We start from the raw sequence: 23,212 nt of genomic DNA on the forward strand, positions 1-23,212 counted from the left end.
TTGGCTATCCTGGGTTTTTTGTTTTTCCATATAAAGTTGATTATTGTCTTCTCCAGATCTGTGAAGAATTTTGATGGGATTTTGATGGGGATTGCATTGAATCTATAGATTACTTTTGGTAGAATTGCCATTTTTACTATGTTGATCCTCCCAATCCAGGAGCAAGGAAGATCTTTCCATTTTCTGGTGTCCTCTTCAATTTCTTTCTTCAAAGACTTAAAGTTCTTGTCAAATAGATCTTTCACATCTTTGGTCAGAGTTACCCCAAGATATTTTATGCTATTTGTGGCTATCGTGAAAGGTGATGCTTCTCTAATTTCCCTCTCTGTTTCCTTATCCTTAGTGTATAGGAAGGCCACTGATTTTTTGGAGTTGATCTTGTATCCTGCCACATTACTAAAGGTGTTTATCAGCTGTAGGAGTTCTTTGGTAGAGTTTTTGGGGTCGCTTATGTATACTATCATATCATCTGCAAATAACGAGAGCTTAATTTCTTCTTTTCCGATACGAATCCCCTTGATCCCTTTATGTTGTCTTATTGCTATTGCTAGAACTTCAAGCACTATATTGAAGAGGTATGGAGAGAGTGGACAGCCTTGTCATGTTCCTGATTTTAGTGGGATGGCTTTGAGTTTTTCTCCATTTAATTTAATGTTAGCTGACGGCTTGCTGTAAATAGCTTTTATTATATTTAGGTATGACCCTTGTATCCCTAATCTCTCCAAGACTTTTATCATAAAGGGGTGTTGAATTTTGTCAAATGCTTTTTCAGCATCTAATGAAATGATCATATGGTTTTTTTCTTTCAGTTTATTTATATGGTGGATTACATTGATAGATTTGCGTATGTTGAACCAGCCCTGCATCTCTGGGATGAAGCCTACTTGATCATAATGGATAATTTTTCTAATGTGTTCTTGGATTCGGTTTGCCAGTATTTTATTGAGAATTTTTGCATCGATATTCATGAGTGAGATCGGCCTGTAATTTTCTTTCTTGGTTGGGTCTTTGTGTGGTTTTGGTATCAGGGTAACTGTAGCTTCATAAAAGGAATTTGGCAATGACTCTTCTGTTTCTATATTGTGAAATACATTAAGGAGTATAGGTATTAGCTCTTCTTGGAAGTTCTGGTAGAATTCTGCATTGAAACCATCTGGTCCTGGGCTTTTTTTGGAAGGTAGATTTTTGATAACGGTTTCTAGCTCTTCGCGACTAACAGGTCTATTTAGATCATTCACCTGGTCTTGGTTTAGCTTTGGTATGTGGTACTTATCTAAAAAACTGTCCATTTCTTTTGCATTTTCTAGTTTTGTGGCATACAGGCTTTTGTAGTAAGATCTAATGAGTCTCTGAATTTCCTCTGTGTCTGTGGTTATGTCCCCCTTTTCATTTCTGATCTTATTTATTTGCGTGTTCTCTCTCTGTCGTTTAATTAGTTTGGATAGGGGTTTGTCGATCTTGTTGATTTTCTCCAAGAACCAACTTTTTGTTTCATTGATTCTTTGGACTGTTTTCTGCGTTTCTATTTTGTTGATTTCTGCCCTCAGTTTGATTATTTCCAGTCTTCTACTCCTCCTGGGCGCATCTGCTTCTTTTTTTTCTAAAGCTTTCAGGTGTGCTGTTAAGTCTCCGATGTATGCTTTCTCTGTTTTCTTTAAGTGGGCACTTAGTGCTATGAACTTTCCTCTTAGCACTGCTTTCATAGTGTCCCATAGGTTTGAGTATGTTGTCCCTTTATTTTCATTAAATTCAAGGAAGACTTTAATTTCTTTCTTGATTTCTTCCTTGACCCAGGTGTGGCTCAGTAGTTGACTGTTCAGTTTCCATGAATTTGTTGGCTTTCTGGAGGTAGGATTGTTGTTGAATTCTAACTTTAATCCGTGGTGATCTGATAAGACACAGGTGGACACTGATATTTTTTTGTATCTGTGGAGGTTTCCTTTGTTTCCGAGTATGTGGTCAATTTTCGAGAAGGTTCCATGGGCTGCAGAGAAGAAGGTATATTCTTTCCTATTTGGGTGGAATGTTCTATAGATGTCTGTTAAGTCCATTTGCTTCATTACCTCCAGTAGTTCTCTTACTTCTCTATTAGGTTTCTGTCTGATTGACCTGTCCATTGCTGAGAGAGGTGTATTGAAGTCTCCTACTACTAGTGTGTGTGGTTTGATGTCTGCCTTGAGTTTTAGTAATATTTCTTTTACATACGTGGGTGCTTTTATATTAGGGGCGTAAATATTCAGGATTGAGACTTCATCCTGACAAATTGTTCCTGTTATGAGTATAAAGTGTCCATCTCGATCTCTTCGGATTGATTTTAGTTTGAAGTCAGTTTTGTTAGAAATTAATATGGCCACACCTGCTTTTTTCTTAGGACCATTTGCTTGAAAGATCTTTTCCCAGCCCTTTACTCTGATTAGATGCCTGTCTTTGTGATTGAGATGTGTTTCTTGCAAACAGCAGAATGTTGGATCCTGTTTTCGTATCCAATCTCTTAGCCTGTGCCTTTTTATAGGTGAATTGAGACCATTAATATTAAGTGATATTAATGACCAGTGGTTGTTTACGCCAGATATTCTTATTGTTTTTGGAAGGGGAGCATCTGTTTTTAAGTTAGTTTGATGATGTGACACTATACAACCAGGGAGAGACTTGGTTCAGGTTCACGCTGGTTTCTAGGGCCGAGTGTAGCAGCTCAGTCCCCAGCTAGAGCCTCCATACATGCATATGAAGTGTGATGCAGTCAGATTCCAGCCCTCTCCTATCCCATGAACATCTGATCAAACCACACCGTTCTCCTAGACCCCAAATCGGCAGACAACTGAGAGTGTGTGCTTTTATCATTGGCAAGAGCCCCTAATAAGATGGGAACTGTCTCTTACTAGCTGGCATGTCCTGGGAAAAAGCAACACTTCACTGACTTGTGCCAGTGTGAAGATTGTCCCCGTACAGTGTATTTTAATCACATTCTTTCCTTTTCCTACCTCCTTCCCCACCCTTTCTCAGGTTCATTTTCTCTCTCTCTCTCAAAACAAAACAAAACAAAACAAAACAAAACAAAACAAAACAAAAAACTCAGAAAATCAAAACAGACAAACAACATCCAGTAAGATAAAAAAAGAATACCAAACTCAAACAAATAACAACAACAAAGCACACAGTAATACGTGGAGTCTGTTTTGTTTTGGTTTACTGCTTCTGGGCATGGGCTCTGGCCTGGAAGGGCTTAATCTTTGAAAGCCCCATTGGTTAAGAGCATTCCAACAATGACTGTATGCAGTATGGAGAAACCAACACAAACACCTTGATTAAAGCATGTCTGTCATCGATTAGAAAGTTCAACCCTGGAAACTATGCATGAAATCCTGTTTAGGTTATCAGCTAGCTAGGGCTTATATTTCAAAACTTATTAGCTTCTTTTCAAAATCCCAGACTCTCCCAGTTCCTCATATAAGCAGGGTTGAGAACACTATGCTCTAATGATTCTTCTAGTAACAGGACACTCAGGGGCCTTTCAGACAGTGAGCTTTTAAAATGTGTCTTCAAAACATTAACTCCTGGGCATTAGATGTCTCCCTGGTATATTGCCCACAGGGTCAAAACAAGCACACTGGCCTCCAGTCAACACAAAGGACCCTGGGTTGGAGTCTGTCCTGAACTGAAGGACAGCTACCAGGCAAAAACATCCCAGAGCAGAAGATGAGACAAACCAGGATATTCTCAGAGGAAAATGCTGGATTTAACCAAGAAGAAAATGTTTACACACTCACGTAGTCTTTTCTCCCATGTAGCTCCTTTCCCATCTGGCACCCTATTCACGGGGCATGGGAAAGACAGAGTGGGTACAAGGCAAGGAAGAAACAGCGTGCACAGGGGAGCAGCTCTCTGACCCCCTTCTCCTGGGGAAAGAGGGTCTCCTAAGAGGGAGTTGTGCCTCTCCAATCTGCAGTTGTAGTTAGTGATTCGGCACTTAGAAAGGTAAATTCAGGTTGGGTTAAGGCATCTAATCCAGACTGACTGGTGTTCTTATAAGGACTATACACATACACAGGGATGACTATATGAAGATACAAGGAGACAGATGATGCCATCTGCATGTCCATGGGAGTTGCCCCAGTAGAAGCTGGCTCTTCCACTTGAAAGATGAGAAAACACATTTCTGTTCTTATTACCCCTAGGTCATGGTGTTTACTGTAACAGCCTGAATTAATGCAGGTGGTATTTCCCTTGGTTTCTCCTAGTGCCCATGCCTGGGTCTTTGATGTATTTATGCTAATTTAGTAAAATGACACTGAACATCTGTGGCTGGCTTTCTTTCTATATTTGTGTTTCCTATGCTCTTAACCTTTTAGTCACAGATCCTGGGTCTTGTTATCTGCCATCTCTCTCTCTCTCCATCAATCCACCCACCCATCCATCCATCCATCCATCCATCCATCCGTCCGTCCGTCCTGTCCATTGAGTTGTGGGTGTCCAGGCAGACTGAAGAGCAGGCCGGTATTTGCCAGGACAATGATTTGAGGAGTGTTAGGTTTGGAGAGCTGGCTAGTATTTTCAGCCTGAGAATAGAATGAGACTAAACCATCTTTTGTATGTGGGCTCCTCAAGGGGGAAATCTTTCATTTTCAAGTGAGACCACTTGCAAGGCAGTCAGAGTCCTGAATTCCTCTCCCAGACCTGTGTCATGCCACTGTCTCAAAACCTGGCTTTCACTTCTACCATACCGACCAGATTGTTTCTAGGGTGGTGCTCCTAGGACTGCACTGTAAGTCTCATGTGGATTTGAAAAGTTGAAGGTCTGCATTCAGTGTGTCTAAGCAATGTCCATAGCTAGAACATCTAGCCAGCCTTGGGAGCTGCTGCCGATGCAGGGTGGGGTCATATTTGACCAATAGGACAGATGTTTATGCATGCTCTGAGCTACATCCATTTCATGAATGGCAGTGGTCTGGCCTTTCATTTCAATTTCTGCTCCACAGGCACTGTGACCAGGGAGAAGCAATTTGGACACAGGGCCTATATAGGAAGAGAATGCATGGGACTAGCTGGATGGCAGCTGGACCCAGATGGCACCACACACCGTGAGTTTTGACTGTTTAGATATCAGTTTATTTCCTGCAAAATGGGTCTATAGACCTACCTTAAAGGGCTTTTATAGGGATTGATGTGATGGATAATTGTTTTTGTCAACTTGAGAGAATATAAAATCACCTAGGAAAGAAGCTTCTGGGAGTATCATTTCAAAAAGTATTTACTGAGGTGGGAAGAATGGAGACGTGGGCAGCACCAGGATGGCAGAAAAAAGAGAAAGCCAACTGAGCACCAGCATTTGGCTATTTCTGTTTCTTGGTGTGAGCAGCCTCCCCAATACCCCATCCCCACATCTTCTTAGTCATAATTGACTGTCCTCACATGCCAATAGTCAAGAAAACCCTTCCTTTAAAAGAGCTTTTATTAAGCCAGGCGATGGTGGCGCACGCCTTTAATCCCAGCACTCGGGAGGCAGAGGCAGGCAGATCTCTGGGAGTTCGAGGCCAGCCTGGTCTACAAGAGCTAGTTCCGGGACAGGCACCAAAGCTACAGAGAAACCCTGTCTCGAAAAACCAAAAAAAAAAAAAAAAGCTTTTATTATTCTTTGAGAACTTTATACAACACATTTTGATCATATTTCTTCTCCTCCCCAACCCCTCCTACCTTGCTTTCTGAAGTTGCTTTTATCAGAAAAGCAAAGGTACGAAGGATAAAATGACATGTAGGGAATTACGCGTAAGAGGCCCAGGAACCAGAGGAATGTCTGACAAAAGCTGCACCCTTCTTTTCTTATCTATACTCAAAAAACCACAATCCATGTAGGAAAGTCCTGAAAGTGAGTTGTGGAAGGAAATGCATGCAGTGAGGTGGAGCTGAGCTAAAGGAGTTGGGGAGCTGGGGTCTGCTCCCCAGGGAGACCTGCGTTTTCAGGACAGGGCTCTGTCCAGTTGATCTACAGCCACACTGCCTGGAGAATGCAAGAGGTGATGGAGTAGAGCATGCAGGTAAGGAGCCAAGAGGTGGGCTTTCAAGGGAGGGGAGACAGAACACACTGGTATAAAGGGTTCAAGGGTATCAGTGGATCAATAAGGGTTAAATAGCACGGGAGACGGGAGTTCAGGATTGAGGAGAGAATATAGTTAGGGATGAATACGACTAAAGACCTTTCAAAGATAGTGTATGAAAGCCCACGTCTACTGTAGAAGCTTCCTGAATACACATATATAAAACAAGTTAAAATAGAGGTAGCCAAAACTGGGACCACAGTGCTCCTGTTAGATACCACAGGCCAACACACAAAATGCCCAGTGCCAGGAATGGGCTACTTATGTTGGAGTTGTTGACCAGTGAAGTCCTAGGGAATGCCAAACAGTACAGGCTCTTGCAACGGTATTGGTTACTCTCCACAACTTGATAGTAAGACCCTATCATCGAAGACCAATGTCCTTGAATCATAGAAAGTGGAGATTACAAGATGTTACTGACCTAAAGCATCATCTCCACTGCTAGCTTTGATAGTGCTGTAAGGTGCTATGCACGCTACCAGAAGAGAAAAATAATTCTCAGTTTTATCTAGTCGTAAACCCTGTGAGTAAAAGTGACACCTGTTCTGTCAAGACATGCTCATTGATGCAGCAATGGCATTAATGTCATGAGAGCAACAAACCACTTTTTAATTGCATGAAACCCATACCTTGTACTATTGTTGGACTAACACTGTATGGCTAGAGAAACCACAGGCCCTGAGTGAGAACCTATTACTATTAATCTGTTAAATGGGTGCAATATTAAGCTGATGCCTAATGACTCACCATTATTCCCATAGATGAATGCATTTCTCAACACCCTTTAGAGAAGTTTCTATTTGCAGTAGATGTGATTAACACAGACCCTTAACTGGCCAAGGTGCAGAAAATAAGCCCTAAATGGGACAGTCACATCACACAGCCTCCTCCCAAGGCTCAGGTATCATTGTGAAAGAGGGGCAGACTTAGAGACAGTGGGTAAGTCGAGGTGGTGGTTGAATACAAGGACACAGTGTCCTTCAGACTCACAGAGCAGGGAAGTGCACACTTCCCTACGAACTGAACTCACATCCATTGTACCAGCCTGCACAGCACTGGGCAAGCTCACTGCAGACCAAATCCCTACATGGAGAGGAGAAGAGGGTCTGAAATCCCACCTCTATCGAAGGCAATGGATACCTGCTGGGAGAGGAAGAGTCGGTCTTGAGTGTTGCCCCCATAAGTTGACCACACTCCAGTGGAAGGCTACACATCCAAGAACATATGGGCAGTACAAACTGGGCTTGATGGGGTTGGGGGGAATGAGAGACAAGGTTGGGTGGGTAGGGAGGGGGAGAGATCTTGGAGGAGTCAAGAAGGGTAAATATAATCAAAACACATGGCATTAAAGACCTAATAGAAATATATTTTCTATATTTTATTAGCCTTAGACAAAAAGGAAACAGTGAAATTTCCAAGTGTCCAGTGAGAAGTCTTGGCGGAAAGCCACCTTTAGGGCAGAGTCTGGAGGCTCTCCAGTGGACAGAGCAGAAGACAGAATGTCGGGCTACAGTAGGAAGAGCTAGAATTGTGGCCTCTGAATCCCACTCAGAGCTTTGTCCAATGAGCCCTTCCTGTAATTGGGAAATAGAAGCTCGAGAATCCTGTAAGAAAACCATTTGCTATCCGAGGAGAGGAAGAAAAAGTGTCGGCCATGAAAGTCAAAACACCAGGTTGTATACACAGTGGTATATCCTGCAGTCCATATCGCAGCCAGGCTGCTGTAGGAGCTCCAAGTGGAGGAATTAAATGCCCGTTCAGGACCATTAAGTTCTAGATTTTCCGAAGAAGTAAATGCGAAATGACTGCCGAGGGGAAACTTTCACAGGCCTGGGGTCAAGAGAGCCCTGTACTAAAGCTAACTGCGCGGGTGATCAGAATTACAGACCGCCACCCAAGTCAGTGAGGGACAACAGGAGAGCTGAGGCAGCAGCGAGCAGCACAGTGTCTCCCTCCACACCTGAGAGACCCAGCCAGTCTGCAGCCAGCACAGGCACCAGGGCACGACAAAGCACCCCGGAGACAAAGGAACCAAAGGCACAGTGGAGTGTTAGTTAGGGGAAACGATCTGAACAAAGGCAATGCAGAAAGTCCTTAAATGGAAGGAATTCAGTGGTGGGATGAGGTATCGATTGAGGGCTAGAAGCTTAGAAAACTGGAAAGTAGGGTTCAAGGCATTAGGAAGCTGGCGAATTACAAAAATAATTATGGCAGGGACGGCTAAGAGGCACGAAGGAAAGGGGATTGATTCTTAGCTGTATGAAGAATGAAAGGGAAGGACAAAGCAAAGAGAGTCAGAAATATCTAAAGAAATAATGAGCTGAAGGATTAAGGGGATAGCTACATGTTCAGGATCTCAGCAAAATGATTGAAAACAGAAGTATATGAAATCAATGAAAACTGGAGACCGTTAGAGAAAGAACTACAGCCTTTACAAAGACAGCTGTGTGTGCACAGATGATACTAACGTATAATTAATAAGCTAACACCGAAAGAATTGCCAGTAAGTCAGTGACTGAAAGTGTCTCCCACTGGATGATGGGCTGCAACCAGAAGGAACTGAATCTGATGAAGGAGTTGGCTGAAAAACAAACAAACAAACAAAAACAAAAGCCAAAAGCTCGCATACTAGAAAATGTATAAAAATTACTGGGTGGGGGGAGACTTGGAATGTTGATAAAGCAGGCACAGCTGTGGTGTGATGGAGCTATGGCTTCATACAGAATGTTCCCCATGGGCCCTGTGTTAAAAGCTTGGTCTCCTGAGTCGCTGTGCTGTGGATCTTTAGGAGATGGGACCTGCTGGGACATCCCTAAATTGCCTAAGGCATGCCTTTGAAGGAGGTTGTGATTAGGGCTCCTCATTTTGCTTTCAAAGCAATTAGACCGTTGAACCTCCCACACCATAATCTGAAGTAGACTTTCCTCTCTGTACATTAATTGCCTCAGGTAGTTCATTATAGCGAGAGAAAGCTGACTAACGCAGATTCTGGCCTGGTAGGTAGAGGGCACAAATAGAAAATGGCCTCTTTTATTGTATTTGTATTGTTCAGGATGAAGATGTAACAGTCACTAACTTTATATTATAAACTAAGTACATAAAATGTAAATTTGGAAGTAATTAAAAACTAGAATGCAAAGATCAAATTTATGGAAGGAAAACAAATTAAGAAAAGCTAAATGTTTAACAGGAAATAGGAAATAAAGAAGCAAAGAAATAATGAATAAAAAGCATGAAGAGAAAACAGCCAATAAGATAAATACAAATAACAATAATCCATTGTGACCACTGAGTTTAAATTACAAATTGAGAGGTTTTTATATTTGGTTTCAGTAAAACAAAACTCTTTCCTAATCTTCCTGAAATAAAATGGCAGCATGGAAGAGGGGCAGGGAAGATTGTCAGAGCCGGAATCCCCAGGAAGACTGCAGTGAAGCTGTGCCTCCTAGAAACAGCTGCATGAACAAGATCAGAACAATGGCAGCATCAAAGGGTATATTAACATGGAAAGGAGAAATTTTCACGGGGTACCATCCCTAGAGAAAGTCTTACAGGCAACCGATGGTGGCTGGGAGAGGGAGAATTAGCCTCTCTCTTCCAGGGATGAGCCCTCTTTTGATTACTCAGTGAAGGGTGGTCAGGCCTGAAACCATTCACACACAACAGAGGTGGACTAAGCTGATTGTATTTCTATATTTGTGCATACACATGCATCTACATATATATTTAACGGTAATAATCAAAGAAAACCGAAAAGAGTTGGGGGATCATGGGAGGGGCTGAAGGGAGGGGATTCAGGAGGGGCTGGAGTGAGGAAAGGTAGGGGAAAAGATGTAATTCTATTTCAATAAAAAATACTTAGAAATAAATAAAATGACAAAATAAATTTTAAAGAGAGGGAAAGAAACACCTTGAAGAAATATGCACCAAGCAACAGAAAGAAATCATAGTAACATTAATATGAACTACAACCAGAGGGTAAGATGCCAAGTTCTCTTGTCGGTCTGAGAAGCAGACAGTTGTGGGGACTCGGCACATTTGCAGAGCTCTCATTTCCCAGCAGGGCGCCCTTTCAGCTCTGTCTTGTAGAGTGTCTTTATAAAGTGAAAAAGTCTGAAACTTTTCAGTCCCCCCTCCTATGCACCCCAGGCTTCTGTAAATAGTAACTCACCCTCAAGGTGAAGTTCCACAGCTCCGCAGAACCTGTGGTTTCTCTTCCATGCACGAATCTCTTCAACAAATGCAGCCGCTTTGTGAGCAACCTCAAATGCTTTCAGCCTTTCCTTGACAAACTGCACTTGCGGGACATCTTCTGACTTCACTGTTTTGCTCACTTATGCAAAGATGATGGACTTAGTGTCTTAGTTAACATTAAATGTCAACCTGTCCATTTTGCATAGTTTAGAATCCCTGGGATGAGGGAAGTCCACAGCAGAGTGGTTGTCTTTATAGGTAGCTCTATGGGCATGTCTGCAAAGGAGTTCACTAATTGGTGATTGCCTAAGAGGGCCTAGCTGACTGTGGGTGGCACCATTCCCTAGGCTGGTGGGCAGAGTGTAAGCCAGCAAGCAGCAGCCCCCTTGGCTGCTGCTTTAAGCTCCCGATTAAGCCCCTGCTGTGAATTTCCTCAGTGATGGAGTGTGACCTGGAAGTGTAAGCCAAATAAGTCCCATGCTCCTCTAAACAGTTTCATCGTGGTGACAGGAAGGAAACTAGAATGACCAGAGTAACAACGCCATGGCCTGAGTCATCTGCTGTCTTGAGATTTCCTTGGCCAGATAGACTAGCCCATTTCTTTTGTTTTCAGCATCACCTAGTTTCAGAGCATGGGAAGAACTTAGTTGGAGCCTGTGAATGAATGTAGCATGGATGCTGCTGGTCCAATGCCCAGGAGAAGTCCTGCTCCTCGCTGAACCCTCAAGCCGTCTTTAACGCCTGCATTTCTATCAGCAGTCTGGTCTTCGGAGCTCCCACCAGAATGGTCCATCACCAACCTTCTAGGGCTCTCTAGTCTGCACCACCTAAATCATCCACATTCCTCTCGCCTACCTGCTCCAAACGCGTAATGAAACACCATCAGGTGTATGGTGAGAATACCACCCCAACTACCAAGTTTCACTTTAACACCAATGTATTTTCCTACCTTACCCACCCTTGACATCAATTCTGAGGACCACTTTCCTGCTCTGTGGTCATACATTACTTACAGATGCAATTCTCTGTCTTCAAGCTTACAGAGCTTGAGGCTACGTTGTGAGTGACATTTAGGCCAATAATAATTATGTCTTGCTGGAAATGTGTATTTTTATCACTAACAATAGTTTAATCATCTCCAAAGTACCAGAGAGTGATGGGATTTATTCTAAGAATTCGGGGGGGGGGGGGAAGCAGAGAAGCCACATAAAGTGTATCAGAGTTGGAAACCCTCAAGGGCTGAGGTGTGACACTAAGATGAAGCCTGAGTTGCCATGGAGACACCAGGATGTTGAAGACAGATTCTGCTGAGGAAAGCCGGAGAAGCTGAGTGGAGTCAGCCCAAGGGGGAGGCCAAGTGTGGAACAAACAACAAGGCCAGGGGTGTGGACCCAGACGGCAGACATGATGCTATAGGGTTTTGCTTGTCCTGCTGTGTTTTGTTCTAGCTTTAGCCCAGTTTCTCCTCGATATCCTCCTCTTCCTCCCTTTTGGGATGGGATGTGTATTTTGTGCCACTTATTGGAAGTATGTAACTCGTTATTTTTATTTCATAGGGACTCAGAGTTAAGAATTTGCTTTGAATCTTAGCAGAGACCTTGGCCTTTTGAACAGTTTGGGGCAGTTCACACATTGTAACCTCTTGAAATTGTGCTGATTGCATTTTGTGCTATGACACAGGCAGGGTAGAATGCGCTGGCCTGAGTCTGAAATGTCCTTGGCAGGTCGGTGCATTTGAACCCTTGGTCCTCAGCTGTCGGTGCTACTTTGGGAGTCAGTGGAAGCCTGGAGGCTAGGGCTGTAACTCTGTTTGCTCACACGCAAGATGGAAGGAGCTGCACCTCACATTCTCAGCACCGTGGAAGGAGATGCCCAGATGCGGGGACTTTCTCGCCATGGTGGACTGTATTCCTGAACTCACAAACTGAAGTAAATCCATCTCTTTGGATGTTTCTGCCAGGTGCTTGCCGCAATGATGAGGAAGCAACACACAATAACCTTACCTTAGTGCGTAACCACACAGTAAAAAACACACCTGTGCTGGGTGGTGGTGGCGCACGCCTTTAATCCCAGCACTCGGGAGGCAGAGGCAGGCGGATCTCTGTGAGTTCGAGACCAGCCTGGTCTACAAGAGCTAGTTCCAGGACAGGCTCCAAAACCACAGAGAAACCCTGTCTCGAAAAACAAACAAACAAACAAACAAAAACCAAAAAAAAACCCTGCTTGTTGTTGTCAAACTATAAACATACGATTTTCACTTTTAGAAAATCTTATTTAGAAACCATCGCTTGTGGCATTCATTCCAGTAGGAACCGTGAGGGCTTCTCCTGTCCTAAGAGTAAGGATTTTCTGCTTACTTGGGGATGGTCCCAACAGCAGCAGGTCATAAGGGTAAGTTTGTGATGGAGACAGGAAGAGGTACAATCAGAGACTGCCCTCTGTTTATTTGTAATTCTAAATCACAAAGTATTTTCAACCCCAATAAAACGAGGAACCAAATTTTGGAGATATCGCAATCTCAGACAAAATTTTGCAAGTATGCAAATATTACTAAGTGTGACTACAATAACATCGGCACTGAAGAGATGCTGAATTCCATCCCTCCCCCCTCCTTTTTGTCTTTTCTTCTTTTCCATTTTCTATCCTTTCTTCCCTTCTTTATTTTCTGAATAAAAAAGTTCTTTATTTCCTGAATAAAGGGTCCAGGTAGGCTTCAAACTCACAATTCTCCTGCCTCAACTTCTAAGTAATATAATTAAAAGTGTGGGACAGCACACCAAACTTGAAAACTTTCTATGTTAACACAAAATTCCATATTTAAAACACCTGCTTTGTCCTCCAGAATAATACAAATTCATTAACAAAACAAAACCGTGGGGATCCCCCCGAAATGTAAACAACTGGACTTTTACGTCTCCAAGTTCCATAGTCACAGGGTCAACCAAGTGGGGACCAGGAACTTTTCAACATTTTCGATGATCCTGAACTTGTACAGACTTCTTTCTTGCTACCAATCCCTCAACAGTGTGGAGCACCAGTACAGTAGACTGTCTTATGTGGGGAGGGAGGGCGGATTTGAGCATTCATGGCAGCTAGTGTTCTTAGGGCTCCTGGAACCAATAACCTGCTGGTACCCAGGATCCCCTCCTGTCTAGGCCCTTCTTCTCCCCAGGTGGATGTTTCCAGCTTCTCAAAGCTACTGGAATGGGCTCACATAGTTCTGACCTATGAACAGGTAACTTGAGATGTCAGGCACAAGCCAGGCAGTAGTCAAGGAAACCCCCTCTTTGGACAACTCCTTCAAGATGTATTCCTTCAAGGAGTGCCATCACACGCCCCTCGCCAAGCAGATCTGTGGCGCTCCACGAATATGTGAGGTCGGCCTGCTCCATCCAACCCACTTTGCTCCGTGGTCTCCACGGCGTGTTTAAAGTTGGGCTAGTTCTTAGACACCTCCTTTGTAAACTGTACAGCTCTGCTCGTCTGTGATTTTGCACCCACCCTAGCTTCAAAAGATCCACTCCAACTTTTTTTTTCTTTAACCTGTAAGCTAAGCTACTAGTTGCCTGGTTTTCTCTTTAGCTGTTAGAAATTCATCCACTAGGACTTGAGACCACTAGTTTAACATGCTCACTTATAATTCCCTAAGAAAAATTTGTTTTTTCTACTTTAGGGTTCTTCTGTTCAGAAACTGCAGTAGAAAAACATAGCTTATGTTTTAAGACAGAATCTATCATTTGACAGTCTACCTACCAAATACAGTGTCAAATAATTCTCTTCGCAGACTCAGGCATTCCAGACCCTACTGGTAGTTAAACGTGACTTTTTTGTTTGGTTGGTCTGAGCTAAATTACTCTGGGCATTTTTAATTTCGTGAACAGGAAAAAAAGAAACCCTTCCACCTTGAGAAATAAATGGGGGCCATTCTTTTTGGGGGCAGATAACTCCAAATGATGTGACCTTTCAAAGTTCATACGACCCAAGTGGGCTGTTTCCTGGGAGGAAAATCGACGTGAGTTCCATCAAGTCATGTCAAGGAGAAATTGTTAAGTGACAAGAGAAGAGAAAACATTTGCAAGACAAGTAAACTTTGGAACCAATCACTCTTCTGGATTTCCTGCAGCTCACTCTGTCCCAGGCTCCAGTGTTGTTCAGAATGTTTTATGTCATTGCAGCATCTAAATTCATTTGATTGAATGGTCAATGGCTTGATTTAGGAGGAGGGATTATGATGGCGGCTTAAAAAAATGTTTCCATAGAGACGGGATAATTTGAGATCTGCTATTTAAGAGAGATTTGTACTGAGCTGAACCTTGCAAAAATAAATCCAAATGGCACTTTCTCCCTTGGTAGGTTCTTTTGGTAGTCAATCCTCCCAGGTTCTGGATATGGACCATTATGCAAATTCAGAAAATACAACCCGATCTTTTCACCTTGGGATGCTTGTAAGTTTTCCGCCTGGAAATAAGATCTTTGAGTGAGCACCTCAACAGTCATGCTCCAGAAATAGCCTATACAAAAGGAAATAGAGAAAGCAACTCAGTTTCATGGCTGAGATGGTATGGATTCTCATAGGGGCTCTATTTTACACATCTTTTATTACACCGGTCCAGGGGACATTGCTTTGTTTACAGCTCCTGCCGGTCCACTGGCAGATATAGGAGAAGTGATTGGGAACAGAGGCTGCTTTCTCACCTTTGAGAAGCACCTATTTCCTGGGTAAGGTAAGTACAGCAGAGAGTGTGCAGGCTTACTGTGAACTACAGTGGCGTGGAGACACTGCTAGTCAAAGTACCAAGGCATCACGAAGCTTCTGCAGCATCACATTGCGCAGGGGCTCCTCTTTGAGCTGCTCTCCATATCGTCATTATTATACTTTAATTTAAAATATATGTCCCACTCAAAGTGACTTTTGGTAGCTTTCTGTAGAAGAAATTCCTGGTATCTAGAAAATCAAAGCGAATGGTCAGAAGTCAAATGAAGGAGATAGGCTTCTGGGAGATTGAAGAGAAAACACTGGGAAGAAAAAAATCCTTAAGAACAACAATTTGAAAATCAATGGGCATAGCACAGAAGTCGTGACTATTTTGCAATTTAAATTGCAGGGCATCTTGAGCAATCCCCACGATTCTACAGATGAACCACAGCTAGAAGGCAAGGGACCATTGTAGAGCCTTGGGAACAGAGGCAGTTACAGTAGGCAGCAAGGCCCAGGGCCAAAAGAAGCTCCATGCCTCTACCATCGAGGACGTTGCAGATGTTCTGGGAAGGCTAAGCAAACAAGAAATGCTGTCCAAAGAGCAAGCACACAATGAAAAGTCAGCCCCAGATCAAAGGCATCGAGTAAATAGTTTCAGAGAAGTTGATAGAATCGATTAGGTAAATTAGGGATATGGATTAGCTGAGCAGGCAGGATGAAGAGAAACAAGAGTTGTCACCTTTCCAAGCCCCAGGTGCCTGTGCTCACCTCCTGGAGCGGTTATGCTTTTTGTATTTGTCTAATCGTCAAGTTATTTCCTTGTAGTTATACCTTATATCCTTATTTTAATTTTAAGGTTAATATTTTAATGTATGAGCTCAGAGTTCTGTCACTAAACCACAATTCAACCACAGATTTTCTTGGGTGACTAATGACTGGGCACATTTTGGAGGGGGGTCCTCATCAGGCCCACATATTCACACAGCAGAGCTAGGCTGTTCACCTACTGACATACATGTAAATACATAGCTTACATGTAAAACAAAGAAATGCATGTATATACATCTCACTGACTCTCCCAGTAATGATCTGAGAAATGTTTAACAACTGACAAATCGGTCACAGTTGGGAAGGGGTCCTGATGGGTACTGCTTTGTACAGACATTCCCATGTCGGCTAATTGCAAGGGTGGCTGTGTTTAAACATAGCAGTACATTTACTCGTTATCAGTTTCTGTGAAATGATTTGCGTCAGCTCCAGCTTACCATGGGCTCTCCCTAGACTGCTGTACCTATAGAGAGGGGTTTCTGTGTGCTTTATTAGTTCCTGGTCCATAGCAGAAACTTCAACAGTTACATGAGAGGCCAGAGAGATGGCTCAGCAGTTAAGAGCACTTGCTGCTCCCGGAGAAAACTGCTGTTCCGTTCCCAGCACCCACTGTGGGTGGCTCCCAACTGTTCCAGGACACCCCATGCCCCCTTCTGTCCTCTGTAGGCACCGAGCATGAATGTGGTGCAGACATACATGCAGCCAAGTCACTCAAACAGATAAAAGAAATAAACAAATAAGGTAAAATTGTATAATTTTAAGAATCTTTGGTCTTTTAAAGTTAATTTTTAATCTTTAACCTCTAATATGTTTACTTAAGTTAACTATATCAGATATAGTGGGATACAGTTTGGTAAAGCTAATAAAACCATGCTAAAAGGGGTACAAAAAACTTGTTATTTGCCAAATAGGTCTGGTATTAGAAGAATTTTGAAATATTAACTTGTTAAAGTAATTAGTTTCTTAACTTTTAAGAACTACAATATGGGCCAGGAGAACCGACTAGGAATCCAGAGCATTGGATTTCTCCTGACACAAGTTCAATGTGTAAAGTAGCGTGATAATCTGTGTAAGAGTAGCAGTTAAAATGAGGCGGGGGGAATTTATAACAATGTGAAGAAAAGTGATTTAGAGTAATCCTTTTTCTTTCCCATAAAAATAAAGTTAATATTGTCAAAATAAAAAGATCTAAAATTAGAATATGTATTAATGCTGAGTGTACAGAAAGAACATTCCAGGGAGTAAATGTAGAAAAAGACACTAAGATATTTCACAAATTTAAGGCCAGATGAAGTTTTAAAAAATTTGTTTTGCAAATGTCCACAGAGCTAACACTAAGAGTGGTGTTGTCTATGTAGATACAGCTCAGTCAAAACCCGTCATAAAGTATAAAATCTCTATGAAGTCGGAAGTAGACAACAGACTAAAGAATATAATGCTATATTTAATGTAATATGTAAATGACAAACACACATTAACGAAAACAAAACCGGCTCAGCTTTCTCGGTAACTAAACCTACACAGAGCAGAATCTCATTACATTTCATTCGCCAGTCTCTTATTTACCCCACCTGGACTGCTTCCATCGTAATTCTCCCATGCCTCCTCTGAGCTCTTCATTGATCCAAGCGCTGATCTCCATTTGTGCATCCCCAATTGAGTAGTGGAGATGCCAAAGGAAATATGAGAAACTTGCCAAGGTAACCAAGAGGGTCTGGAATCGATGTGGGATTGTACTGTCCTGAGAGATACTAGAATAACATTTTCTTGTTCTTCCTAAAGGAAAAAAAAAGCCTCAAAGAGGCAATAAGCCAGAGACAAATATATTTCAAATCTAAGTGAATTAAATTGTGAGAATTTTGTTTTGCTCCTCTATAAAAACACAACCCAGGCAGTGTGTCTATATTCTGACCTACTGTGCAGTGCTCTTATTAGGACTTGTTACTGAGTGGGTGTCAACTCCAGGGATGGCTGTCACTGAGTCACAGCCCGGTGAATACCGAGAGGGTTGGATGTGTTTGAGAAAACTCTCTGACCAGGTTCTGTCTGCCTACTTGACAGCCAAAGCCCCGAGACACAACTGTGGGCATTTGTTTCCATGTTGTTCCCATGCCCTTCACAGACATGTGATCATACTGCTTCCACATGGCAGCTGATGGGGCTCAAAGGGCTGAGGGCAACAACAGCACCAATGGCCACTTGAAGGCTAAGGGTGGGAATGGTAAGCAGGTGGCCATGGCTTTGACCAAAGGGAGCATGGGGTAAGCTTTGTGCTTGCATGGACATCTTTCTAGCCTGTGGCAGGTTAATTAATTAGCTTAATGTGAGTGATATTGCTTCATTGATGTCCTTCTCTTTGGTTGTCATATGTATATAGTGAGATTACTCATTTTTAACATCGTAATTCTTCACTGTACAAATGTGTTAGTTTGAACATAACCCCAAAATTGTCCAATAAAAGAGCGTATCAGTATACCTGCTGCCTTGACCTAAAAAAAAAAGCTAGAATCTCTCCTAGGAAAGATTTGAGCCAAATGATGAGGTCCTTTGGTGCTAAAGCAATGGAAGTGTGTAGAATTTGTGGAGCAAATATTTGTGGAGCAATATTTGGGGATCCCTTCGAGTGTGGTTGAATATGAACCTTTATCTACAGAAGGGAGGCCTGAGGGTCTGGTAGCTCATAGGAAACCTTGAGCTGAAGGGAGATTGCAGAGGAAACACAGTTCTGAAACAGTTCTTACCACCAATAATAGGGAGGTGAACTGAGTGAGACTTTAGGTAGGCAATGCTATAGGCATGGACTCCTTCAGCCCTTCAGTAGGGGCTACATTTATTAAGACACCTTGAGTGGGCTTAACATCAGTTCTGGGCACACTGATGTCTACTCTACAATAAATTGCCTGCCTGCTACAACAGAATCTAGTGCTTCTGAAGAAAAAATGAGATCTAATTCTTTAATCATATAACGTATCAAAAATAACTAGGCTAGGAAAGAAGTGACAAGATATCATACTTCCTAGCGAGAAGCCAGCGTCAAGAGCGAGAATGTATTTTAGCTCACAGGGAAGGTCTTTGGAGCAGATGGTACAAGTGTATGAAGAGATTTCAGCAAGAAGGTGGGTGAATGTACCAGGGGCACAGAAACTAGAAAGTGGGCAGCTAGATTTTTAGAACTAAAAATTTTATTATATCTAAAATGAAAAGTTTAATTGGTAGGTTTAAGATTTTATGAGTTAGAAAAGAAGATGCCAGTGGACTGGAAACAGAACTATCCAAACTAAACCATGAAGAGAATGACTCTCATAACGAAAGGCTGGGCCTCTTGTTGAGAAATAAGCCAACACTGGCATAGTGAAGACAGAAAGATCTTGGACTTCTCCTGCCTGGAAGAAAACATTTGTCTTCTATGGCTTGATAACTGGGTGCAATGTCGGGAGGTGGAGAGACAATATACATTACATGGAAAATTACAGGTAAGGAGAGTGAAGGTGCTGGCCTAAAATCACAGGAACTACGCAATCTTATGTGTGAAGTCAAGTATTAATCAGTAGATTCTAGCTTTTTCTAGGGATCTTCCATAGGCCAAGCAGCGGGTATACTGATATGTTTTATAGGACAATTTTGGGGTTATGTTCAAACTAGCACATTTATACAGTGAAGAATTACGATGTTAAAAATTAGTAGCCTTCCTATGTGCAGATGACAAACACTGAGATAGACAACAAGGAAGTAATACCATTTACATTAACCTAATATCTGTCTGTCTGTCTGGGAATAAATAAAACCAAGGGAGTAAAAGATTTACACAATAAGAAAGGAAGGCACTGAAAAGAGAAATTGAAGAAGATTGATGTGGGAGTCCCCTCTGTATGCTATGATTACTGTTAGTGAATAAAGAACTGCTTTGAGCCTACAGTAGAGCAGGGTGGGGCAGAGCAAAGCTAGGCAGGGAAGACTGGACTGATTGCTGGGAGGAAGAAGGGCAGAGTTAAGAGAGACACCATGTATCCCCGCCGGAGACAGATGCAGGAACTTTAGCCGGTAAGCCACAGCCACGTGGCCATACATAGATTAAAAGAAATGGGTTAAATTAATATGTAAGAGTTAGCCAATAAGAAACTAGAGCTAATGGGCCAAGCAGTGATTTAATGCAATTATTTCTGGTCTAAGCTAGCTGGGTGGCCGGGAACCAACAAGTGGCCTCATCCAACAGAAGATGGAAAGACCTCCCAGGCTCATTGATTGGTGGGATTAATTTTTGTGAAAATAGCCATGCTAACAAAAGCAATCTGCAGATTCAGTGCAATTTTCATCAAAATTGCAGTGCATTTCTTCACTGTATAAATGTATTAGACAAAAATATTGTTAAGTTTCATTTGGAAATACCAAAGACCCAGTTTAGCCGAAACCATCCTGAACAGCAGCAGCAGCAACCACCACCACAACAAAATGGCCAGAGGGGTCACATCCCAGATTTCAAGCCATACTACAAAGTTACAGTATTTTTTTAAAAAAAAATCATAAAAATAGACTCTTTGATTAATGGAGTAGAATTGAGTCATATATAAACTTATGCAACCAGTTATAAGCTTATCAATTTATTGTGTTTTCTGAACTGTAAATAATGCATATATAAAATGGGCAGCATGTTCTTTATGCCCAGAATTTAATGGCTGTCAGTCTGAAGCTGTAGGAGCCTCCATCATTTTAATCGTTTTGAACTCTGGTTCAAGGATATAGAACCATTTCTATCATCATAGTGAGCTCCTGAAACCCGAGGACAGTGGTTCTATACTTTGTTTATTCTGCAAAACTGAGGCTGGACTAGCTAAAAAACAGCTAACATATTTAGCAGTTCTGAACCCTAGTGTCCTTTGGCATAGAAACATAGGCCAGTCCTTAGTACTATGAGTCTGTCCTGTCCAGTGTCCTGCAGGTCCAAATTCACAGACTTCATGCAGCAAATACGCGGGCTCCTCAGGGCTGAAGCAGGGACTTCACGCTGATCATCTTTGGAAGCCCAGAAAGTTGACATGGGGAGGTGGCAAGACATTACCTGTCAGGTTATTGTCCAACCCGCAAAGGCCTGGCCACAGATAGCCAGCCACACCAGTGTCTGTTCCTGGTTCTGAAACCTCAAGAGGTGAGGGGCACACAGTGCACCTTGGTTAGGTCAACAACACTCACTGAGCCAATGTGTTGCCAGGCACTGTATGGGGACCTTCAGGGAAGATCAGTGAAAGCCGCACCCATCCTGGCTCTCATGGGCCGTCACAGGTAACCCTCTAATGGCCTGGAATTCTGGTCCTAGCAACAAACCTGTCTTCCAATATGCTTTCCTTCTTGTTAGATCCATAAAAATACAGGGCAAAGTTCAAGTGCTAAGCATCAGTTTATAAGGATTTGCAGGACCAAACCATTCTGTACCCAGTACCCCTGGACTCACAGCACTTGGCCCATGTTGCACTGCTCCTATGGACCCTGTACTGAAACCTACACCTTGGCCCTCAGTTCCATCCTCTGTGTCTACCAATGCTGAGATCCAGCTCTGTGGCTACCCACCCCTTAAGCACTGGACCTCCAAAAGAAAATGTGTGCGATGAGAAACATGCTAAGGCTGACCCGCCCAGAAAAACATGTTGTAGCATGTGTTCCACATCATGGCTGTTTGCCTGACCTCCTAAGGAGAGCTTAGCATCAGGAAGACCATCCTGTTGGGGCCTAAGGGTCCCCTCATCCAATGCCGTGCCCATATACTGCTCTCCCCAGAGTCCTCCATTCTCATCACTGCTTGCAGGCTCAGGAATTGCTCATCTTGTCAGCCTAGGAAAGTAAATAAAGCTCGTCTTCCTCGCTGTGAGCGGAGACAGAGCTCAGGGTTCTTGGTTCCGTGCCTCGGGTTCTTCCCAGCGTTCCTTGCTACTCCTAGCAGTAGTTCTCTTTTCCCAGGCCCAGGATCCGTTCTGCAAAAGACAGCCCAGTTGCGTTGGTGCCGGTTTGGCAAATCTTCTGAAAGACCCAGGGCCTGCTCTTTGGGCCTCCTGGCCAGGTCCTATTTTGAATCCTTATTCCGGGTGCAGGAGTGGGTGCTTGCGCCTGTCCTGTTGACTGTGATGACTCTGAACTTGGGGCCTGCATGGCTGTTGGCTTCCATTGTCTTCTCACCAAGGGAGCCAGCGATGCTATCGCAGGTCCATTGTGTGCTGGGCGGGTTGCCAGGCGCCTGCTCCACACAGGGCTGTGCCACATCCCCGCTTTCCTGGAATTCAAGGAGTAAGAATCACACCAGCTCCTGATTCACTCCCCAATTATTTCTAGCTTCATTTTTTGAGCTCCCCCTATGTGGCATTGTTTTCTCAGGAGCAAGCTCTGGTGCAATGAAACTACGGAAAATCTGAACGCTGGGCATGGGCTGTTTACCAAGAAAACAATTGCAGAAAAAGATTCTGCAACCTTGCCTAATAAAATTTCAGTGTGGGAAGGAGATGAGAATGACCACATAGAAGATCAGGTTTCCTCAGCAATGCTGACTGCCTGCTCAGGCCAGGGTGTCCCTTTCCTAGGTACATAGGTTATTACATGTCCTGCTGTCCACATAGCACTTGGACAGTCAAGAACTGGAGAGATTTAAAAACGTCCCCTTAGATAATTTATAAAATATACTTTTAACCAGATTGATGTGGGATTCCCCTTTGTATGCTATCAATATGTTTTATTATCATTGGCTAATAAAATAGTTGTTTCGGCCAAAGGATTAGTAGAATAAAACCAGGCAGGAATCAGAACAGAGATAGATAGATACATAGATAGATACATAGATAGATAGATAGATAGATAGATAGATAGATAGATAGATAGATAGACAGACAGACAGATGGATAGAGTAGGAAGAGTCAGAGAGTGGCCATGTAGCTGCCAAAAAGGACATGCCGGAACCTTAGAACCTTACCAGTAGGCCACAGCCTTGTGGTGATTCACAGATTGACAGAGATGTGTTAATTTAAGATGTAAGAGCTAGCTAGGAATGCACTAGAGTTATTGGCCAAACAGTGTTGTAATTAATGTAGCTTCTGTGTGATTATTTGGGTCTGGACAGCCAGGAAAGAAAAAGTAATCTCTGTTTACACCAGATTTACCTCTCTAGACAAAGTATGTTAATATAACAACCTAACTTTTGGTGATGGATGTTTTGGGGGCAGGATATAATTTTAGCATCATTATAATTTGGTTAAGGGGAGTAGAGATGCCCAGCATGGTCAGTGGAGACAGTTTTGACTTAGATTGACCTACAGAACTGTAATCTGCCCTTCCGGATCTTTTCTGGGTTGCTTCCAGTGGATCATGAGGCTAGTGTCCCCTCTTTAGTCATGTCACACTTAGAAGTGGACTTCTACCTCCA

The sequence above is a fragment of the Microtus pennsylvanicus genome, chromosome 8 (genome assembly GCF_037038515.1).
Source record: "Microtus pennsylvanicus isolate mMicPen1 chromosome 8, mMicPen1.hap1, whole genome shotgun sequence".
Classification (NCBI taxonomy): domain Eukaryota; kingdom Metazoa; phylum Chordata; class Mammalia; order Rodentia; family Cricetidae; genus Microtus; species Microtus pennsylvanicus.